The sequence below is a fragment of the Homalodisca vitripennis genome, chromosome 4 (assembly GCF_021130785.1).
Source record: "Homalodisca vitripennis isolate AUS2020 chromosome 4, UT_GWSS_2.1, whole genome shotgun sequence".
Classification (NCBI taxonomy): Eukaryota; Metazoa; Arthropoda; class Insecta; order Hemiptera; family Cicadellidae; genus Homalodisca; species Homalodisca vitripennis.
The window spans coordinates 165281192-165306740 of NC_060210.1; positions in this window are offsets into that span (position 1 = coordinate 165281192).

Here is a 25549-nt window from a genome sequence, read left to right on the forward strand (position 1 = left end):
CTCTAGATTGTTTAATACTTAACATATCCATTCAAAATCTTCTAACATTCAACCATGAAACTGTTTTATTTCATCTTTTAAATAATTTAAAGGTTTAAAATATGTTACGAGGATTGAAATCTACCCTCTATGTCGGGTGTAACAAAATGTAAGAAATAAAATTATATTTAAAACGTACAATGTATAGGCTGCCACTAAAAGAACATGAAGAAAATACAATAAAAGAGCTAGTGAAAAAGTCTAAAATTGTGAAAAATTTCTGGTTTGAAAATTCTAACATTAAATGGGATGATGCCAGTATTAAGAGAATTTCTTCAACTTTTGAGGCTTCGTGCATCAAATTAGCAGACCAACTGCTAAGTCAACCTGCGGTTGAGTTAGGCCACTTTGAGTACCAATATTTAAAAAAAAGGATTAACGAAACCTAAAAAGATTTTAACAATCAAACAAATTTAACCAATAAAATCCATACTCACGACATGACATTGCGGTCTAGGACCAAAACATTGGGCCGGAGGCAGCTGCCCCAATGTTTACCCTTGTCTCTTCTGACTAAGCTTTCCTGCCCCAGTGTTTCAGATTACATGCCGCAATGCCACAGGAAATGGCAACATTAATTTTCGTGTTAATTTTTCGCTACCACTTGTGCAGGTGTGATGTGTCTTGATTTCTGTGCAGTGACAATGCCTGAGTTCATATTCTCCTGTCTGGACCTTATGCTGTTGTCTGGTTTAATAATATTTTGGCCGTAGTTCATTGCTACAACTTTGTAGGTTTTATTTTTATGCCTTAAAGTTCTTATGTCTGCGAAGAGGGTAGATTTCAATCCTCGCCTTGTTATAAATTTTGTAATATATAACGATGTCAAATGACCGAAATCATATTATCCTCTCAAACCTTGCATCATCAATAACAAACTTTAAACAAAGAATATTCTAATTCTCTATCCAAACAATTTTAAAACTCATACTAAATGAATTATATTTTTTAACTATTCAAGCAGCTTGAAGTATAAGAAGCTACCTTGTTATGTGCATGTATATGTATATGTGAATATTTTCTTCTATGTGATAACAATTCATAATTTATAAAGTGTGTGCTAAAACATGATGTTTTAGTTTATGAAAATTATTAACTATTAAAATTACTTATACAGTTGATAGAACCATACATTTTCTGAAAACTGAATTATTGGTGAAAATTAATTTCAAAACGCGTTGTTAAATCAAGTATTTCTCCACAACAGATTTAGATTTTGAATAAACATTTACATGGAAGAGCTTATACTCATAACATTAAGAATATTATATCTTTCGTAGTTGGAATTGAAAACTTGTTTTCTGTGGTACTTTCTGTTATAACTTGCAAGAGACAGTTACCTTATCAATCAGTTATGTCAACAATTCAGCTACCAGTATCTCAGACTGCTGTCTTTGTGATTTAAGATGATGCAATCAATTTTGTGTTTGGAAAATGTTTTCTTAATGTAAATTCATAGCTCTATAAGCTAACTTCCCTGAATATAGAAAAGTAGAAATGTCAAGCTGGGAATTAGGAGTTTTCAGGCCCAAATAAAAATGGCTGAAGTGTGGACTTATAACAAAAGGTATTAACTTTATTCTTGAGGATTGTTTATTGTATTCTTCCAAAAAAATTCTTTAAAATGGAAGCAAGTACAGAGTTTTTTAGTTTGTATTTATATAATTTTTGATCTTATTCACAGCTTATAACCCTAACCAAAACAAAAACTTAAAATGAACTAAACACAACAGGTTAGAAATATAAATAAAACACGCCTGATATGTAGAATAATTGTTCAATTTCTTTGTTAAGTATATAAGGCTGTTTTGATTTTAAGAGCAACTGATGGGTGAGCTATTTCTTAATTCTATTAAATTTGTGTTCCTGGATAAGGTTGGTTACTATAAATTCGTTTCATTTAAAACAATTTTCAAAATAATTTACTTTATTTGACCATAGCGTGTGCAAACAAAAAAGGCTTTTCTAAAGTTTTGGTGGGAAATGTCCAAGCGATGGTTAATCCTTAATTCTTATTCTAAGGGAATTAATGGTTTTTACCAATAAAACCTTTTTACACGGTTTGCATTTACAGAATTCATATTTTCAACTGTCTATTAGGACTACTAATATTTGGACATGAAAAATATTTTTTAAGTGGGGTTTAGGGAAAATACTTTTACGTGTTTAGAAAATAGATTTCTAGTTACTGCTCAACTTTCAAGAGTAAGAAAAACAACTTTTAAGATTTTTTCATTTTATGTAGGCTTGAAAAATATTGTATTATAAATTTGGAGTCATTAGGTGCAAATAAATTTAAATTATTTCTTGGAGTTAGTTTGCCGCTCTATTACTGTTTGGGGATATCCCCTTTCATGGATACACCATGAAAGAGTTTTGGTTGTGCAAGTCTACTTATATAGTTTCAAAATCAGTTTGTCAACTGAAAATTGTTTTGCTGTAAATGATAGACTTTGAGGAATGGAAGTTTAACATGCATTGGATGACTAGTGTAGTGTAGATATTGCATTTTGTTACGTTTTTTTTTATACGTAATTCAGTTTTAAAAACAATTAGTGTACTGAAGTTGTAAGTAAAAATGTATATAGTGAGTCCAACCTGTACCCATATTACAAAAATGTTATCCACCTATTTGAACCACTTTGGGGGTATTGAGATAGTGTTGCTCAAGAAGTCCATTAAACAAATTTGCAAAGGATAGGACCATCCTCATTCCCATCACAGTACCTTTAACCTGAAGGTAAATTAGTTTCCAGAAATTTGAAATTGTGAAGGATGAGAATCATTGTCATTAGGTGAGCATAGCAAAGCCTATCTAACTCGTGGGACTAGTAAGGTTTAATTTCTGTCTTGCTTTTCTCACGATAACTTGAAAACAAACTGACCTATAGATTTTTAATTTTGCATGAAGCTTCTTTTTCTTTTCTTTTTTTATATAGGCTATACTTGAGTTTTATGATGGAACATGTTACTCTGGGATTGGGCTGAGCATTAGTGAATTTTAAATTGGTCTTATGGGTCACCATAATAGCAATAATAGGATAATCCTAATTAATACCGTAAATGTGAAAGTGGCTTTGTTTGTTTGTTTTGCTTTCATGCGAACTATTCAACCTATTGTACTGAAATTTTACATGGACATTCTTACGGTTCCTCGGATGAATATAGGCTTATTCTTATTTTGAAAATTCCTCCAGGCTACGCCCCACTGGTTTTTAAAGTAGTGATCTTGGACTCTAAAGCTGTTAAATATTAATTAAATGGTCATGTCTAGTGTAATTTACTGTTCTGTGTAAACAATGTTTATTATTTTAAATTTGTTTACATTTATAGTGAGTACATTTACTAGGAATAACCAATATTTATCTCGCCGATTTAGATTTCGACAATTAGGTAAAGTCATAAGTCATAGTCATAAGTTCTTTATTGTCATTAAACATTACAAAAATGTGATAGACATAGTCAATTTGTAAGGAAAGTACTCATGTATCAAAGGAAATTTCCTAAAAATATAAGATGATCAGAATTTGACTCCAAAGATTCGCTTTGAAGCAGTCCCCTAGAACTATGCTAAATCTTAGTTCGCTGCTCTGTGTTTTGAACTAATGTACCAATTCAAGCTCTAAATGCCTCAAAATATTAACAGTATTTTTCAGTTTATAATGAAACAAACATGTAAATAGTTATTGTTAATGTACTTCTAGCTGTAAATTTTTATCATATATTAATTAAAAACAAAGTTACTCTCTAACTTGTACTATAAATTTAAAGACTGATATAAAACCCATCTTAGTTCACTTTTGACATAAGTAGACTCCTCTTTTTCTTTATCAGAAAACAAGGCAAAATAAAGTATGAAACAAAATATACTAAGAAAAAGGTAAATTACTATGACCATAAATCATTTTTACGTATGTTGACCGTTGAAAGAAGGTAAAGTCAACATTGGCGTCGGAAATGCAACTCACTTGAATCAAAAGTGCTCATAAACCTACGGAATTGCGTGTGAAGCTGCGGATACAAGTAAGTGCTAGTAAATAAATAAGTAAACAAAAATATGAGTACAATCGTATAAAATTTTAACGTTCAAATTTTTATTCATAGATTAAAAATAATACACTGGAAAGTCAAAAGCGGGTGACAAGATTTGATTTCATTGTACTTTGCGTTGGCGTAACCGATTGGAAATTGTTATTATGAAACCTAACCTGTGAACAGAAATGTAAGTGTATCATGTAGCAAGATATCTTGAAAAAGATATCATATGTAGACTTTAAATTTAGAATGAATTTTAATTTCCACATAGACGAGAATAAGTTCTATGATGGGACATTTCCAACCATGTAATTTGACTGTGCATCATTTGAGAAGCCTATCACTCAGTAGGCTGATACAATTTCTTTTTGTCTATCAGGGAGATGTTAACCTTTATTTTATGCATGGTTGGCTGTCTATTTAACTGTAGGATAAGAGTGAAATATGCTATAGATATGAAATCTTGCATGCTACCTCAGTGGAGTGTGTTATGCAATAAATGGTGTGGCACACTCCTTTGCTTGTTAATTTGAGTAAATAAAAGAGGATATTTACTCAGGCTGTGGAAATTGCTTGCATATTAAACCTGAAGTAAAATTCTTTGAATTAAATAGTCTAATATTTCGTCATTTGCCGTTATTAAACATTACAAACAGAAGTATACAAATTTGACAACCAAATAAAACTGTGAAAAATGTAATTTATAAATACAATTTATATCTGTTTATCAACATAGAACAAATTTTTATCAAATTGTGTAGTCAAATTAAAATATGTAATAAATTATGTGATTTTTACAAATAACTCATCTTTGTGGGACAAACATAATGATGAATGATAATGAAAATAATTATAAAACATATTGTTGTCACCTCTTAATTTATCAAAAAGAGTGTATAACCTTATGTGGGAGTGTGTTTGAAAACGCTCTAAGGGTGTTGACAAGCTATGTATAGAAAGAACTAACGCCAAATATTCAGGATGTTGCAGGTTCTGATTACTGTTCCTGTCAGCTCGGCTGGTTGTGGTCAATGTTTTAGTTATGCACAGAGTAAAAAGGAAAATGGGGTTGCAAACTACTGTGCAATGACAGACTTACTTGACCTTGTTACTATATGTAGAATTATCTGATACTGAAAAAAGTTTAAAGTACGTTTTGAGTTACTAGAAAAAGAAGAATCCAATTTGTGTTGAGTTAAATTATTACAATTTTAGACTTTTTGACTCATAATTTGTAAAATCTATGAAGAAATTTAGACTGCAATCGTAAACCATTCAGAAGCATGTTAACTTTAAATTTTAAAAATGTTCATAGTTGTTTTAGGAATTTTAAATTGCCAATTATACAGAATTTTTGTTGTTGTTTCAATTGTCTTTTAATATGAATAATTGCATTGCATTTCTACACTTTTTTTTAATTTGTGTTTAGTAAAGTAATATAATTAATTGTTAACACAATACAAAAGGCAATTTGATTTGAATCTAAGAAAAATTTTTTATACTATTTTGGTTTTGTAGAAGTTTAGTTTAGTTTGATTTTATTAGTAATGATTATTACAGCATTAGAGTAATACATTATTACTCAGATATTATTACAACAATTGATGTCACACATAAGTAGTAAATACTTCTTATCTTTGCCGTAAATTATTTGAGTTTTGAATAATTGAATATTGCTTTTAATAATATATTTGAAATAACTTTTTATAATATATTTAAAAAACTAACAGGCAAATTTAGTGACTATAGCAGGGTGGATCTCGTAATAAATTAACTAATTTTTTAATACTTCAATAGTTACATCACTATTATTTGTTTCTTGGACACTTGAATCTTTGTAGTGTTAAAATATCAACTCTTCATAGTTGTATAAGCTGTGTAAGATGAATATATCTTGTCAATGTGCATCTGACAATTTTGAAAGGATCAAATTTTGTAATACAATAACCATGTAGCTAAAAACAATAAATGTAGTAAAAGCTATAGTAAAAACCATTACTTTGCACATAAAATTAAAACATTTTTGGATTCTGACAACTCCCCCACTGGTTTATACATGTAAGTAAATTTCATACAAAAGTTTTAGTCCTCTATTGTATTTGTAAAATTCCATCTGTGGTAGTACGTCAGCAATAAAAGTTTATAATATCGATTAGTTGGAAGCAGAGTTGGCTATTGCGCAATCTCCTAAACTATTCCATGAGGAACTGAGTAGTCAAGACAAGTTGCATAGTTACATATATTAAACATTATATCAAACGTCATTTATACTTTAATATAAAATGTTCTTGTTTCCCTCTTATAAAATTAAAACTTAAGTGTTAATTTTGCATACTTACTTTAAAACATTCCATGTTTATGAATTAAATGCCAAGTCATTTTTATGAACTACATTTCATAATTAAATTTACTTATATTAAATTCAAACTGTGTTAGACTTTCAGTTTATGTTCAACCTCACATAGTACCTGGGCTAACAAGGGAGCTTTGCAAAGAAAAATATTCACAAGAGAATTGCAAATAGCTTGTACATTCTACCAATGACTTGCTTATTCGTTTCACCTTGGCAGTTCTCTATAAATATAATATTCTAGAATCCCGTCAGTTCAAATTACCCATCTTAAAAACGCGGCTAATCAGAACACAATAAATAGCGCAGTTACACTTAATTTTTAATATTAATAAGATATATATGACAACAAGACAATTTACTTTCGGCTACTTACCTCATCCCTCATCCCTACTCGCCCTCTCCTAAGTTAGATCTATATATAAGCACGGATATATTAAATTTTGCTTGTATTTGTAATATAATATAGTTTAACATGTTGGCTTATATAAGATTTTCCTATAACAACAAAGTACGGTACGTTCCATAGTGATTCAACAGTACAATAAAACTAATTTATTAAAAATGCACACTAAAATACTTGGTGAAAAATAATATTGATTTAAATCATCTTAGCTCAGCCTGCTAAAGCACACCCGATGAGTCAACTGTTTCGTTTCAATACAGATGTGGTGACTAACGTCAACGTCATGTCACGTTCCGTCCATTTTGACCTCAAGAGCATCCTCTCGACTCCGGACGTGACGTGACGTGACGGGGTAGACACAACCTAAGTCGGAAAATACCGCTACACACGTACAATTCTGTGCTGACCATTCCTTTCCGGTCCGCGCCGAATTCGATGGTGGAATGGATATACTTGAATATTCTGAAGTGCCTTACAAATAACCGGAAAGATCCAAGCGCAGTTTTACATTTTCTCAAAATCATTTCCAACAATACATAATGTACGAGCAATTTTGTTGTGAAAGTAAACTTTTTTGAAAGAAAACAAACAGTAATTTGCGTGCATGTACTTTAGACGCAATCTCTTGCCATGCGTTGAATTATTCATATAATTGGGACCAGAGCTGTTGTATATTCTTGCACAAATAAGATCAGTGCTTCGCTATCCACACTAAAAAAAAACAAACACACAATCTCAAAGTTACTAATAAAGAAATAATTGAGAATAACAAAGAGAAGTGATGAGCTTAGCTGTCTATACGACTACACGTGGTCGTAACGTGACATACGAAACTGCCGAGCGTAGCCGAGAATACTCGAAAACTTCAAAATTTCTGAAGAGGGTGGCTAAACTAGTCAGATTTGTTTCTGTCCGCTCCAGTTCCTTTCGGAAGAACGTGGATGGCTCTCTTTCTCGAGAGTTCATCAGAACGGGCGCTGAGAGAAGAGGACAGGTTATGACGTGGAACCTGATGCGTGTGCGGGGCGCCGAACAGGAAGATACAAGTATAATGAAAACCTTACATAGTAAAAATATAAGTATTATGGACTTTTCAATGGATATTAAATGTTATAACTTTTTTTGAACAACTAAACTATTGCTATGAGAGAACAAGTATACGCTTCAGTTTTTGTTGTTTTAACAAATAAAATGGGCACTTGATTAATGTAGATAAGCGAGTCACAAAACTCACAGGACGCTTCGTCAACTCTGTGTATCTCTCACCGCTCTCCTCATCGTGTTCTTTGAATGACGGGTGCGTACGCGCTGACGTGCACATCTACTGTCTAGCGCTTGCAGATCTGCCCTATTGTGCACGATAATTCTTTTATTAAGATAAGTCGTTTTCAGAGTTAGTAGTGATGAGTTTTGTTAAGGTGCTTTTAATATGAGTCTTGTGTTTATTAGTCTTTTGTTTTGTGTAAATATTATTTTTAAATAACTGTTTGTAATCTTAATGAACTGATAATGTTTTCCTAGCCATCTGAAAGTCAAAATAGGAAGCGGAAAGCTAAATCCTTGAAAGAAGCAGAATCCATGGCTATATTACGTCAAGTATTCATCGAAACTACAACATCCGAGCTCTAATAGAGACATTGACCCGTAACTGATGAACACGAAATAAGATAAGAACAGATACGGACAAGAATTACAACCACCAGATTCTGAGAATAGTGGAACATTACTATCAGATGAAAATGTCCGAGATCAAGATTTCATAACTGTAAATGTAAATCGTTCATTGGATGAGCAAGGAAGTGAAGGCACCAGCTCGTCGAACGTCACAGTTCCATTCCTATTGTAAGACCCTGCAACATGGCCTATACATCTTAATCCAAATTATCGTGACTATATTATAGTATAGCTGAGGGACTGTATTTAGAAAAGTATCCCAAGGATGAGATTATTTTGAAATTATTTATTACAGACAGATTATTTTCTAATCTGTTTTACTATCGAATAGCGCCAAAAGGAGAAAAGTGAGGAGACGTTGGCTAGTGTATTCTTCACAAAACAATAGTGTTTACTACTTTTGTTGTAACTTATTTAGGACTGCAACTGCATGTTCCAGTACAGATTTTTCGCTGTCATATAAAAGCGGAAACTGCGATTTAAGGCACATTGGAACTATACTGACACGTCATGAAACTTCCCCACATCTAAAGTGCTATGAAAGATGGGTGGAGGCAGAAAGAGGACTGAGCACAGGTAAAACAAGTGACTATCAACACCATCTTATTTAAAATAAACATCACTATAGTAAGATATTGAAATCAAAGACTGTAAACTTCTCTCAACCACAAGTTTTAAGTCAGTTGGGGATTTTTTTTAAAGACTCTCGTGATTCCTTACCTGTTGAGTGAAAGCCAAAGAGCTGGCTGAAGTGTTAGAAGTCGAAGCAAGCTTTAAAACACCACGTATCAGAAGGAAGAAAAATCAATTTAATTACGAAGCCAAAGATAAAACTATAATTGACTCCCAAGAGTGATTTAAAGTTTTTATACCATTAGTTGAGATTGTCAATACGGCTTTGCAGGAGATATTTTAACAGCGTAAGGCAAAAAAGCCAAAAGTGGAATTCTTTTTGAAATTGATGAATTGCCTAAATTGATGAGGAAGGACTTGCTTGTTAAATACAAAGAACTAGAAGACATACTTTCAGATGAGAATGTTAGTCTCAAAGAAGCGGAGTTATGTGAGGAGCTGATATCTATCAAAGACCTCATGCCAAACATAGGAACGTTTTGAATTCTACATTTTAGTTTTTAGTTTTATTTATTAATCGTTTTTCCATTTAATAGCTTTAATAACAATAAAATTATTCAAAGATTTTTTGAGCATTAAAAATAGTTACCAGCTTATCTTCATTTTTTAGGCCGGAAAACGCGTATGCGCGTGCTGAACTTTCTTTTGCAAAGTGGGACTACATAAATTTGTGGGTTACTTTGCGAGTACTCCTGACTATGCCAATGTCGGAAGCTTCGGCGGAAAGAAGTTTTTCATAATTAAAACCAATAAAAACCTATATAAGATATACCATTTCACAAAAAAATACCTAAAAACCTTGCAATTTTGTCAATTGAAAATTATTTTTCATCATCTTTAGATTATAATGGTCTAGTAAGCACATTTTAAACTGCCAAAGCTAGGAAGATTCATTTCTAAGTTTATGTATAAAATCCGACATACCTTATTCAATTTGTTTGTGTGTGTGTAAATGTACTTCAACGTGTTTTAATGTAATTGAATATTTTTACTAAGTATTAAATAAAACAAAAGTTTTCTGTAGTTATAGAGCGGGTTTTAATTTTATTTTACAAATCGAACCAACAAATAATGTACCGTACAAGAATCAGAAGTTTCCTACTTCCGCAAGTTCACTACGTCACACCTATTAAGGATTGAAAGAGTTACAATATGTTTTACTTAACAACTATCATTGTAAGGGGTACCAAAGTTCATTTTTGCACACACAACATTGTGCTCTCAGGCCGCCTAAGCGGTTCGGGCTAGCGTAGCCGCCTCCGTTTAAAACCATTAATAGATTTTTCAGCACAGAGAGGACAGGACACATAACCCGACGCGTACCTTGAAATCTCGCTAATTTAGAACCGATTTCAATTATAATTTGACCTTGGTATTATCCAGGTACATCACATGTTGATAATATGTCTGTAATATGTCACTAACTTAGAAAAAATTGTCATTATTTGTTGTAATATAAAAAACGTTTTTTTTTATTCATGCTTATATAGGATATGCAGAGTATTAGGCAGGCTGTTTCTACTAGTTATGTGTAATGCTTTTAAAGAAAATGCATTTTTATTTTCGATCTACTTTGTTTTGCAACAAAACCTTGTGATCTTTCTGGTTTTGTAACATTACCTTGTAATGGCCTTGGTAAAATGCCAGACAAACTAGTACTAGTAATGAGCTAGTTAGATTTTATTAAGTACTAAACTAACAAATACAAATAAACATTTACTGTGCAAATTATACTATTTATTGTAATAGGACAATTTCAAACAGTTACGCAGTTGATTCAGTTTACCCAGTAATTTGTACTTATGTTTTATTACACGTCAACAGTTGTAAAAAAAATCAAAATAATGTGTATTTCGGAGAACAGTGATTTTAGAGATTTCTGTCCAATTGTAATTCTTTCTTGATAATCGAATTATTGTTCCATGTGAATTATGAACACTTACAGTGGTACTATCTAATCAAAAACTTTGCGGCAGAAATACTAAATACCACAATCTGTCTACTTTTGAAACTGATATCTGTACATATATCTTGGTTTGCAAAACCTAATATTTTCCTCCATTTAAAAGAAGGGGACATATACCAGTTTTTTTATAAATTACTCTTTAATCATGTAGATCTTCATGCCTACAGCAAAAATCTTAATAAAACATATAACCTTCAAATCAATTAATCTATCTGGCTTTGAAATATAGGTATAGATAATTATTGGTTATTTATAGACCGAATAGAATAATTCAACCATAGAATAAGATCCTAGAATTAAGACTGACTCGTATTGCTCTGTAAAGCCGTGTATACTGGACACTAAATAAAATCATAGCCTGTCATTAATCAAAAATATTTTTTGCACAGTGGTATGTAGCTATTGTTTCTTTTATAACATTTGTTTTTTGTATACTTAATACAGACTAAATTCCTATATAAAATGATTTGAAACTATACACCACAATTTGCAATTCAGACTTTGTTAATACTGAGCGAAAGTGAAGTGAATTCTGGTGTATAATTATAGAGCACAGTTTAATAATGATATCTGATAACCTCATACCCAAGGATGAATTTATCACTACTACATTTGTTTGACGATCGAGACAATAGATCTCACATCCATATGAGGATTGTGTAGCAACTGTGACTGTCCTCAGTCTATTCCTTCAACTTGTATATATGTTTTTAATCTTCAGGTATACACCCTCGTTTGGAATACCTGAATTAGAATATAATGTATTTCTGTGGCTGCTGTTACAGTTTACTTAACACAATTGCTTAATACCATATTGCGTAGTATAAACTTCTGTTTGTCATTAGATACCATGCAGCCAGATGAATGTCTGATATATTTTATGTTTGGTGACATACAGAATATTAAATAATCAAAACTATAATTCAAAATAGGTTTGTCTTGACAAGCCTAACAAAAAATGCAATTTACATATTTTCGTTATTTAATGTTTCTGTCAAAGAAAGGGTTGTACTATGAACTGTTGACAAACCAGGACTTATTCAAACAAATGATTGTAGCCATATATGTGTCACTAGAGTTTGATGGGGAAAAAACAGTTGCAAGGTTTGATTTTGGAAGTCCAGCAACTGAGCATGACATGAACGAATAACGTATATGATAACCACATTGAATACTGGCGCCAGTTATTGCTTGGTCTTTTTTTGTTTTTAAAACTTATCATACCCTACTAACCTTTATACATACAAGTGTTTCTTTTTTATGTAGTCAAATAAACAAAGCAGATAAACATTATTAGTTAGAGCAAACATAATGAAATGTTATCTAGTTAGAACTCTAAGTCTATGTGTTTGAGCAGGCGTTTATTGAAACTTATACTTGGCACTATGAAACAGTAAACAATTAATTTCCTTTAAAATAACACGTCACATAAACATGCTTAACAAAATTTCTCTAACTCTAAAAAATAATGTTTTGAAAAAGTAACTGTTTTTTTGTGTTTCAAAACTGTTTTTATGATTATACATATGTGAATTTTCTAGTATTAATAAAAACCTTCCAATCAGGTTGTGAAACGATGGCATATAATTGACAAACAGTAACTTACAACTGTGAATTAATTGTTTGCTCATCAACAAACTTTCAAAGTTGTACCCATCCAACATCCAATGTTTCTATGACAGCTTTGGATTTCAGTTCACTGAAATTTAGTGATGCAACAGCTAACATATATTATATCTTATAAATAAAAATGAATCGCAAAATGTGTTGGTAAGCGCAAATCTCGAGAACGGCTGGACCAATTCGGTTAATTCTTTTTGTAAAATGTTCATTGAAATCCATGGAAGGTTTTTATGAAGCGAAATATAAGCAAAGTTACCTGAAATATTTTTTAGAATTTAGAACAATTTATTGTAGTTTTTACTTTTCATGATCCAAATGAAACTAGCACTAAGACAGCTGTTTACACCTTCAGATTTATGTCGACAAATTGGCTTGAAACAAATCTGTTTACATTTACATTTGATCAAACCTATCCTATGTAAACGGTGCTAATGAATTAGTAGTGCAATGCAGATAGTAAATAAAAATGATAATATCAAAATTTTACTCCAGATAGCGCCAATGACGAACTTAAATCATCTAATGCATCTTAAATATTATTTAAATACTGCTATGTAACCTTAATGAACAAAGTTATGAGTGTTTTTCACATAAGTTACTTTTAAACTGGCGGGCTTCCTTGACAATTCGTGGGTTTAGAATAAAAGGGTTCTAACTGACATTTTTTCATAAAATGAGGTTTTGTGTAATAAGGTTCTAACTGACAAACTGAATGTATTCTAAACATCTGTTTTGGTTTATGTCAGCTGATAATTTAATAATAAGCAAAATAAGATAGTTTCTATCTGCTAAAGTCACTCTTTTACAATTGAAGAAGGTTCTAACTGCAACTTACAACCATATTGGTCCCAAAAACAAATAGTTTTTAGTTCAATAAGGTTCCATTTGCAGATGGAACCATGTTATTTAAATGAATTATCTTTTTTCAATGCAAGTAAGGTTCTATCAGCTGATGTAAAAGCCTGATTCAATGTATTAAGGTTATTTTTGCTTGCGGTTTTCCTAGAAACTGTAATATTATTTATTGGGATGTTTTAATAACTAATATGAGTTCCATAAACGATAGTGAAATATTAGAGGCACTAGATGATAGTGAAGATCAGTGTGCTCCAAGAAATCAGAGTTTCACTTCTGACAGGTAAGAAATCTAACCTAAAATAAACCCATACTGATGTTTTGCTCTAAACCATTAACATAGATAAAACAACATTTAAAACTGGTAAATGGCTATATACCAGAATCCAAATTGAATGCTAAATTTGTGTATTTTTATTCAAATAGCTATGAATTTTATCAATCAAAATTTCTATTAAAGTCTATAGTGTTTTCATTTGGTTATAATTCCATTAGTTTTTATTCATGTATGTTCTGAATTTTTTCTTTGATTTTAGCAATGCTGGTTCAGAGAGCAATCTTGATCAATGTGTAAACAACAACTATGTTTCCTACAAAGGGTGATCCCAATGAACAAGGAGATGACATCCAAGATGAACAAGTAGAAGAATATCCCACTGAATGTGTAAACATACTAGATCCAAGTAACTCAGAAATGTAAGTCGTGTTAATATAGGATTTCAATAATTTTCATGAAATTACACAAAACAGTCCAAATTCAGTACAAATTAATTATTAACTCCTATTGAGATAACCAATAACTACCTAAATATAGATAGGCTATTTGTAAAGAATAAGTACGTATTTGCATTTTTCATGTTCTACGCAATAACCTACCTACCTAGGTTGTATTTATAATCTACCTAATCTAATCTGTGTTCTTATTTCCAGTAATTATGGTGCACCACAATAACCTTGAGCAATATATGGAGGACATCCATGAAGAAACCGCAGAGGATAACCATGACATCATAGAGGACAATCATGATGAAATCACAGACAACAACCATGATGAAACCACAAAGGATAATTACTATGACCAACTGGCTGAGGACAACCATGATCAACTCGCTGAGGGACAGTCATGACCAACTCGCTGAGGACAACCATGATAGGCAAAAACTTTTTAGTGATGAAGGGAACATTTTTATAGTCATAACAGCAAATCAAAACTGTGACGAAGTGCAAGAAGACTTTTTTAAATGTACTAGATGGAACTGTAGTTACAATTATTGAAGAAGATACACAAAGCATTAATGAAGGTGATTTTGTCACAGAACTTTCTTCTAATGAATCAGTACAAACTTTGGTATTTACTCCGGACAAGTCTCCTCACCCTACTCCTGAGGACGAACAAATTCAACAGACAATCACTGAAGGCACTCCAGATGATATTGACAGCTTGCCTGTCCAGAAGAAGCCTAGGAAAAGATTACAAACTCCAGATAACTGGAAAATAAACCAAAGGAAAAAGAAAACACCAGGCAGGGGAAGAATATATCAATCAAAAAGGTAAACTAATTCATAAGAAAAGAAATTAAAACAAAAAAAGACTGCCTAAACAATTGCAAATTCTTTTGCAATAAGAAGATTACTTGCGATGAAAGACAGGCAGTATTTAAGGCTTTTTATACTTTAAAGACGCAAAAATGAGAAGTACATGTTCTTAAAAAATCTTACTGAAAGATCGCTAACAGCCAGAAAACAAAATAAAGGTGTTGAAAACTCTGTATCAAGACGTCAGTTTTTCTTTTCGATACTATTTTAATATTAACAATGAAAGAATCCAGGTTTGTAAAACCTTCTTTTTAAGCACTTTAAGCATTTCTCAGAAACCAATTTATAATGTCCCCATCTTAAGAAAGACCCTGAGACTGACCTACCAAAAAATGACCAAAGAGGACATAACAAAAGTACTGTGATTCCTGCTTACGCTAAAAATGATGTCAGGATACATATAAAATCCTTCCCAGTTGTGGAATCACATTACTGCAGAAAGAATTCCTCTAAACAGTATTTAGACAGTTCATTAAATATTTCTAAGATGTATTCTCTTTTTTGTTGAAAAACATCCTGATACTATTATTAAAGAGAGTATGTATAGGAGAATATTCTTAACAGAATTTAACATGGATTTCCATTTTCCAAAAAGTGATCGCTGTGACACGTGTGAAGAGCACAAGGTGAGTCTTAAAGAGAAGTTGCCTGCAGATTCAGAAAAATACCAACTTCATGTAGCAGAGAAAAATGCTATGCGAGAAGCAAGACATAAAGATCGTGAAAACTCTGATGCTACTGTATTAAGTTTTGACTTACAAAATGTAATTACTTGCCCAAGAGCTGAGATTAGCAGTTTTTTTTACTTTAGTAAATTAAATGTTTACAACTTAACTGCCCATTTGAAAACAAAAAATGGTAAGAAAGTTTACTGTGCTCTGTGGACAGAGGTAACAGGTGGTCGTACAGGCAATGATATTGCCAGCGCTGTATATAAAATTGTGAAGAAAGTTTTGCTAGATTTTCCAGAAACCGACAACTTGATAACTTGGAGTGACTCATGTGTTCCTCAAAAACAGAAATCAAATGATGACGGGGGCTATGATGCTGATTCTTAAAAACAATCCTCAACTCACATCGATTACAATGAATTATTCAACACCTGGTCATGGAGCTGTCCAAGAAGTAGACAACATTCACAGCCACATTGAAAAAGCGGTTTTAGTGGTACTGAGTTTTTCTCGCCTGTAAGTCTGATGAGAATTTGAAAATTGTTAACCGGAAAAATCCTTATGTTGTTTTGCAGATGACAGAAAATGACTTTTTGGACTTTGCAGCATCCAGTAAAGAGCTCAATATGAAACTGATACCCTTTACACTTATAAGTTCACTAAAAACTATCCCAAGTCTTTGGATTGGTTGAGTATAATGAATTACATGGGCAAGAAATGAAGCATGTCAACATTAAACCAACTATGAGAACATCAAAAAAGAAGAAAGACTTCAGAAAGATTAACAGAATATATAAGCTATGAAGAACCTGGAACAGTACAAGGCATTATAAAGCTGAAGCCAGAAAAGAAGAGGGATTTAAAAAGAATGGAAAGATTTATGCCTATAGTAGATAGGGAGTATTATCAAGTAATTCTTAATGCTCACTAAACATTGTGTTGAAAACTCTCTTAGAAATATCATATTTTTATTTACTGTTTTCACAATCCAGGTGTGATAGACATAGCACTTAAGTTAATTAGTGCAGTTTTGTAAATTTTTTATACCGACATTGTTAATAATAAAATTAACTATACTAATTGTAGTTTTGTTTATTTTGTTTACCTATTCAAATATGATGCTCTGGTGTTATAAGATTAGAAATTAATCTTATGACTGAAAGGTGGAAAAAATAATATTGTGATTTCATTTAATTTAATAGAGTTCTAAGTGGTACATTGAACTGTCTTACATTAAATGATTGCTTATATTTTAGATTAATATAGTTCTAACTAGTAAATAGAACTTTTTTAAATAAGCACATAAAAAAAAAGTTAAATAAAATAGTTCTAACTACCTCTTGGAACCTTTTTATGTTATATTATTAAAATATTAAAAATAATAAGGTTCTAACTGAAAACAAAAGTTTAATTTTTTAAAAGAACTTTAATCATTTAACCACTAACTAATTGAATAATTCAAACTTTTAGATGATATAGCATTTAAAAAATCTACAAGCAAGTTATTTGAGCCTGAAACAATTTCAAACCGATATGTCAAATCTTTGATGCTCCCTCCTGAAAATTTTAGGAATTGTGCACTTAGTACCCTTTTATTCTAAACCCACGAATTTGTGATATGGCATTTTAACAGTGGCTTTTGGAAGACGCTGTGGCTATATGGCCGGCTACCGTCTGTAGATTAGACAGCCGGGCGATGAGTGGTGACGTCAGGGCAGCCATGACACCACTGCCTTAGAAATATAAAAAACACAATTTGTAGAATATTTTATTAATTACATAATGCATTGGTAATGTATTGAACGGTAATGTAAGTGTACGCTTAAATAAATTAAAAATAAGAAATATACAACTAAAAATTAACTATGTACCAGAATCTACACTTCGTAGTTTATTAAGATATAGTTTTGTTTCTCTCAATTTTACTGGAATGTTTCAATTAATAGTCATTAAGAGAAATCATAATTAATTATAAATAACTTTTGTCATATTAAATGTGTATGTCATTTAATAGCATAAAATAACTGGAACATTTGTTTTATTTAGTAATAACACTCAAATGGTTATGATTTCATTGTATATTGTATGTAAGTGGTAAGAGGGAAATTAGTCTCTCGTCTTGAGATATTTGAAAATTCTTCCATTTACCGATTAAAAATAGTTTTATTATCAATCACTTATGTATTATCGGACTTTAGCAGGACTGTAAGTTCTTATAGAAGGGATCTTGGTACAGTTTAAAGTATATAGCATACAGTCTACATCACTACCTAACTTTTTTATTATTTTCGGCAAAATACTGTCAGTTATACAAACGTCTGGATGAGTCAGACAGATGTAAAGTAACGCAATTGTTCTCGAATCACTTATTCTTAATTGAATATGGTCCGTATTTTCTTTATTATTGATAAAAGTTTTCAACTGTTCAAAAGAACTAAACTTTCTACAACCCGCCATTTTAATAACAATGCACAGTGCTAGTGCTATTTCAAAGCCTTTGGCGTCACAGTCTGTGACGTCATAGTCGTTCCCGTTCTTTGAAACCAAGACCGGTGACCGGGCATATAGCCACTCCGTATTTTCCGCTACGTTGCATAACCTTAATAAGGATTTCCCCCTTATACCTAAAGTACATAGGAAGTAGGTATTACTTCCCCTTGGTCGTAATAGGTCCTACGTATGTGTATATTTTCTTTATCAGGACAACAAAATAAACAACTATGTCCCCTGGAAATATTTTAAACTGAAAATAGATTAAAGAAGCCGATAGTAGACGATTTTGACCAAAGTAGATTTCCGAGAACTGTTTTTCAATATATTTTTAATTTGTAGTTTTACCAGATATAACAATAACATACTTTAATAAGAATATTTTTAGTATTTAGTTATTTTATACATATTGACCATTCTCGATACATGTTAATGTCAATGAGAAATAAATGATTTTGATTTGATTTATCTACTACAGTTTGATCGAGGAAATGTTGCAAGTTAAAATGTGACATTGTAAGTGTACTTAAACGATCTGAAGTAGGCACTTTTTAACCGAAATAGGCTTCTCGGTCCTTCATAAGTATATGTTTTTTTCTTCGTCAGGACAAGGCAAACTCTACTATGGTACTGGAAATATCTTAGACCTGAAATATGTGATAAAGGCTAGAAATAGACGCTTTTTGACCGAAGTAGGATTCCGAGACCTGTGTGATCCGAGATTTGTTTTCTTGACCGGGATGACAAGGCAGATTCAGCTGTGACGTTATGTATATAATTAATTAGAACCAGAAATACTCATACACGTGCCAAACATGATATAGCAATTAAGTTAAACTCTGATGCAATTTACCATAAATAATATCTACTTGATGTATGCCTACTTACGTTTTAAAATTTCATAGAACTCCATAATTTTAAATCATAAGTGCTTTTACTAAGTAATATAAGGACTTCGGTTCTAAAGATTGCGTGCGAAGCCGCGTGTACAGCTAGTCTTATAAGTAAAAATGAATTGCAAAATGTGTTGCTAAGCGCAAATCTTGAGAACGACTGGACCACTTCGGTTAATTCCTTTTGTAAAATGTTCATTGAAATCCATGGAAGGTTTTTATGAAGCAAACTATAAGAAAAGTTACATTGAATATTTTAAAATTCAGTTTTTACGTTTCATAATCCAAATTAAACTGGCACTAATGTAAATTTGCTGAAATATTGCGCGGGTAACAGCTATTATATTCAGTAAACTTTATATATATATATATATATATATATATATATATATATAAAATCTACAAAATAACTGAGAAGAATACAGGCAAGTGGTGTTCATTAGGCAAACTAGGTGGCAGCTTCGGAGGATGGCAAAATTAGTAAAATTTCTGTACTTTCACAAGCAAAAAGTTAGATAACATGGGCTTAACTTACTTTGAAACTCAATTTAACATTCCTTTCAGTGACATTATTCCTTGATCACTGGTGTTATGTCAGCATAAACACTGACAGTACAACTGGATGTTACGAATATGTTACTTTAACATGTGTCTGTTTCTAGTGATAAGCATAGTTCCTCCTCCAAACCAAAGTTAATTAAAACTTACATTCGTTTGACGATGGCCTAGAAAAGAGTTTAAGGACTATCTAAACTACCAATAGAACAACACTTGGTCCAAACCTAAATCTATGGTGAGTTCATGTCACCTTAAAAAAATTAAACTGCAAAAAATAAAATAATAGCTAAATCCTATGCAAACTTTTGGAAATAAATTTCTTTCTACTGAATTACAAAATAGTAGTCTTTTGTGATAAATGATTAGATTTATAATTGGAATACACAAACAAATAATATCCTGTTGTATTGATAACTAAAGTTTCAATCTGTTAAAAAATATACCATGGAAGAAGTACTTTTTATATTTTTTGTGAGTGGAGGGGGAGGGAGGACGGCTAAAGGGCATTTTGCATGACTCGGTCCGTGGATGGAGGAGGTACATTTGTTTATGAATTGAAAATAAGGCCCAACGCTGAATTTGGGGTTTCAAAATTAAATTTAAATAGCTGACTGAAAAGGAACTGATTTGACCAACCTATGTTCATTCTAAAAAACAGCTGAATATCAACACTACGGTCTTCCAAGATGGACACCACCCACAAATATGCATGACCACTGGACACCAAGTAATGATAGTTACGTGAGAGGTCTATCATGGTCTAGTGAGTTGAAATCCTTAGTCAAATAAAAAAGTACATTAAAGCCTCATTCCTAGAATTCATATCACTGACAACAGACACTAGAAAACAAAATCTATATATATAAAAATGAATGTTTGTATGTTTGTCCTTTATGGAATCGTGAACTATTGGACCGATCATGATGAAAAATTTGTACGTATATGTATTTTTCCACGGAGAAGGTTTATAAGCTATGCCATCCCTTTCCCGATTCAGGATTCCGCCCCACTGGTTACAGAAATACCCATAAGAAATGCATTGCAGCAAACATATGTTAACGTCTTTTCAAATTTTTAATCAGCTGTTCTTTGTAAACATATATTACACTTATAGTTTTAAAGCATAGAGTAAGCTTAAGAGAAACGACAAATTTTGTTTAAACTGTTTTTGCAATCACTGTTAAACATAGACTTTACTATCCAGATAATACAATTCAAATTTGACGTAAAAATTCACCTTTAACTGCAATATTTATTTAATATAAACCATGCTCATGCTTGATCAGAAGAGTAATGCAGATATCATAATTACTATCTTACGTTGGCTACAAATATAAAGAATGTTATAAAATCAACCTTAGTTGTTTTTTTTGACAGAAGTATGGTTCTCAAAACTCCGTGTGTACATATTCTCTCGATCGAGACAACAAAGCAAGCTCAATCGTGGCATCGGAGATATAACTAAATTTAATCTAAAATTTATTATAGTAAAAAAAAAATTTACTAAGTAATATAAGGACTTCGGTTCTTAAGATTTGCGTGCGAAGCCGTGGGTAACAGCTAGATAGAGGCAGGAATATGGTACATACCTTCATAATACGCCCAAGAGGCTCACGATGGAACGACTATCAATTATCTCAGCAATGTTTAGAATGTGATAGAAAAAGAATAAGTGAATACAGTGTACTGTTTTCAACGGGAAATTGCGTGCGAAGCCGCGGGCAACTTTTGCAAAAAATTATTGAAATGCGCAGCAAAGCGCGCCGGGCCCGCTAGTACTTTATAAAACTAAATTGATATGGAGCCAATCATATTTTTATTGTTGTGAGTCATACAGTTTCCAAATCACTTTATATAAGTTGGGTATAGGAAAATCGATTGGCACTGATTACAGTTCATTTTAGAGCATTTTTTGAAAAAGCTTAAAAATAGCATGCTTTTAAACCATTTACACCATGCTATAGGTGACAGATTCAACAATAAACCAAAACATTACTAAGTTGTACGAACCATCTATTTCAAGCAGAGATTTTCTCCTTATCAGCTAATATTGGATTTGTTGCATCAGCCATACCTATGATCTCTTGTTCATTTACTGGCGTAGAAAAAGAGATAAAGTATTTACTATATCAGATAGATTCCTTACTACATTTTCTTCACTTTTAGAGAATTTTGTTATCATGATCAGTATTTATTTGGCAGTGTCTTTGACAAATTGGAGTGATTCACTTCCCAGTGTTAGACCCATTTCTTTATTGCTTGACATATCTCATCCCAGTCCTATTGTTTTACTTGTTGCTTGCTACTCACATCTCAAAGGAATTGCAAAGTAAAGCTTTTTGAATCCACCATATAAATCTCAAATTCATACTTTCAATTCCAGAACTGGTCACAAAATAAGATTTTTTGTTTTGATTTTACCTTAGACATGTGAAAAGACATTTCAAATTATTTTTTCCAAAAGTGTAACAAGGTTTTTTTTTAAGCTATGAGTGTTTGTAGGTCAGACCATGTTTTATTAATGAAAAATACGTTTAAAAGTAGACACATTCTTACTTGAAAATTTTCATTTCAATGCAACAAGTTTAATTGAGAACTTATAAAAAACATGATTTTCCACGTTTCTATTCTTTTTAAACAGTCAGTATTAAAACAAAGTTTCTAGGCAAGTTTTTTATTTTTATTTTTTTTTTAGACTATGAAGCCATGGTGAAAAATATGGATTTCCATTTTAATAAACGAAAGTGACACCATAACTCAAGTGGATAGTTTTTAAAACTGCACAACTTTTATTTGTAACTTTTTCAGACAGTGTGTGTGTGTGTATATATATATATAGGAAGCCAAAGATGTTGACTGGCACATTCGTTGAATGGCTTCAGGTTTGACATTTCTTGAACATATCCTTGCATTTGGCATTCGACCATCTTTATACTTTTGATGCTACCCAGCAGTGATCACTTCTGTCTGGTACCTTCCACTTGTACCTACCACTAGGCATAGCAAAGACCGATGTGTCACTTAAATCTGGGCAACCTTATGGATGTCCAAGAGCGGCACATCAATAACCGCAAATGTTGAGATTCTGGGGTGCAAGGGTAATTCATAGGTCTAGTATACTGCGGGAGATAACTGTTGGAATTGGTGGGATTCATTCCCTAAGTGTCAGAGGTTCTTGCAAGCCTCCACAAGGGTGTGCCACCCCCTGCCTGCTTTGACTGGACGAGCTGGTCTCCTCTTCTTCGGGGGATATGACTTTGAGAGTAGTGCCCTGATTCTTCCTCATGGATCTCGATTGGAGGCGGCTCCTACCCCCTAGCCTTACCCATGCTGAATATCCGGATGCAGTGCTAAGGTTCTTACAGGACTAAGTGCAATTTATAATCTTCTTATCCTAAGAGAAAAAAAAAACTTTTACGCAATTTTCACACAACTCGGTTACTGTATATTTCACCATACTGAAAATACATTCACAGATCTTTGTGGTGTAGTTGTTTTTTTATATTTATTATCACACTATAATAACACAATATTTGAATATTTCACCATCTATTGTCTGTTTGAAACCAAATATATGTTGTGTCTTCACATTGGAAACAAGTTTTCAGTTTTTGATCGAATAAGCCCAAAACTGTAAAGAATTTTAATGTCTTTGGACAGAAAAATGTATTGAAATAAAATTAATATATATGTACACTTTTATTTCAATGAAATAAATACAACAAACATATTTAAGAAAATGTATTGTTTCATTTAATGTAATACAATATACATATTTTACAATTATATGCATTTTCTAAAACTATAACAAATTTGTGAATAATTATTTACAAAATTGGCATATGTAATTGGTCATATAATAAAATTAGAATAATCAGCAAGCAAAACATATAAATAATATTTAAGATAAAATTAATGGCAAGATGATACTAAAGTATCCATCAACTTATTTTTCTAGAGCTAACAGAATATCCTGTTAAATCTTCATTGATTTAAATTCATGAAGATGGCTATGGATTAAAATTTGTATCAGTATAAAAACTATGGGTAATCTCTCTGATATTTAAAATTACATGGACAATTTTTAGAGATACATTATTACTGATAAGTACTATAACTATAGGCTCAAAGAATTACACTAAGGTCCAGAGGACATAACATTAAACATTTGGAGTTTTAAAGGTATCTCTTGACTCAATTTAATTTAACCTAGGTTATCGCTCCTAAGTCTCAAGCTTATGCCGGTGTTTTCATGGCTTATCTTCTATTCTAAATTTTCTGGCTCATACCACGATGGAACATGTTAAAATCTTTGATATTTCGGCCTTGCATGGGACAGCCACCTTCATGTTAATTTTAAAACAGTTTTAGATTTTAACTTTGTTAGTTATTTACTGTCAAGTTATGAACCAGAATAACTTAGAAGATACTTGGTTTATCATCTATTATTTATGGTTTATATACTATCTTCTGTCCTGGTATCTATGTATTGATGAGCAGCCATATTTTACAAGTAGTATCTTTAAGTATGGTACTTATGGCAGTATTATTTTTATATGTAAATAATATTTATCTACAAAATAAATCACACAGTCATGGGACATATTTGACTTTTTAATCTTTTAGTTGTCGCCAAGCAATTGAATTCACATGATTTCTAAGATTTATTATGCATCGCCCTACCGGTGTGGTAGAATATCTTGTTTTAGTGATGGATAAATTGTAGTAACAATACTCCTAGTGATAATTAAATGTTATTTTTCATAGACAATTGGTTAACCCATAGAGATCTGTGGATAAAATTGGCATCATAAGCATTTACTTGTTAGTGTCAAATGGCGTGCCATCAGACCCTGGCATAATCAATCGTTAAACCAGTGTAAATTTAGTACTCTATGGAATATTTCAGAGTGTCAGATTCGGAATTGTTTGTGAAGGATCAGGAAACTTTGTAGTGTAGTTGTTTTTTTGTCTTCATGGTCACTTTGTAGCAATATTTGAAGATTTGAAGTTAAAAATTGAAATTTTGTGTTTGATTTTGTTCAAATTCTATTTCCTTTGACCTGTGACCTAATGTCGTAACCAAGAATGCAAGCCAATTCCATCCAAAGCATAGTAGTTTAGGCAAAAGATAAAAAATATTTATGTTAAGAGATAATTAGTTTTACATTTTTTGTTCGATATAAAATGGTAAATAAATAACTAAAATATATATATATATATACATTAATTAAATTTGTATAAATGGCAATAGCCGAATTTAATTTATTTCAATAAACATTGAATCGCAAAAAGTACTTGCTCCGCCGGGACTCGAACCCGGATCTCTCACTTGCCGGGTGAATGTGATACCATTACACCACAGAGCCCTCACTTTTTACGATTCAATTATTTTGTATTTGGCCGTTTCTTTCACATATGTGTTTAAATAACCAAACTAACATATGATCGGAAGACCAAATACCTGTCAAATGACTTTTATTTACATTAATTAAATTTGTATAAATGGCAATAGCCGAATTTAATTTATTTCAATAAACATTGAATCGCAAAAAGTACTTGCTCATACATATAAATATATGTATATATATATATATATATATATACATATATTTATATAATATTTAGCTCAAATATCAATATGACAAAACAATGAAAAGAAAAGTAAAAAGTTTGTATATATAAATATATATAAGTAAAAGAAAAATTAAAACAAGAACTAAAACACTGGTGTCATAAATGTGATCAAACTATTAAATG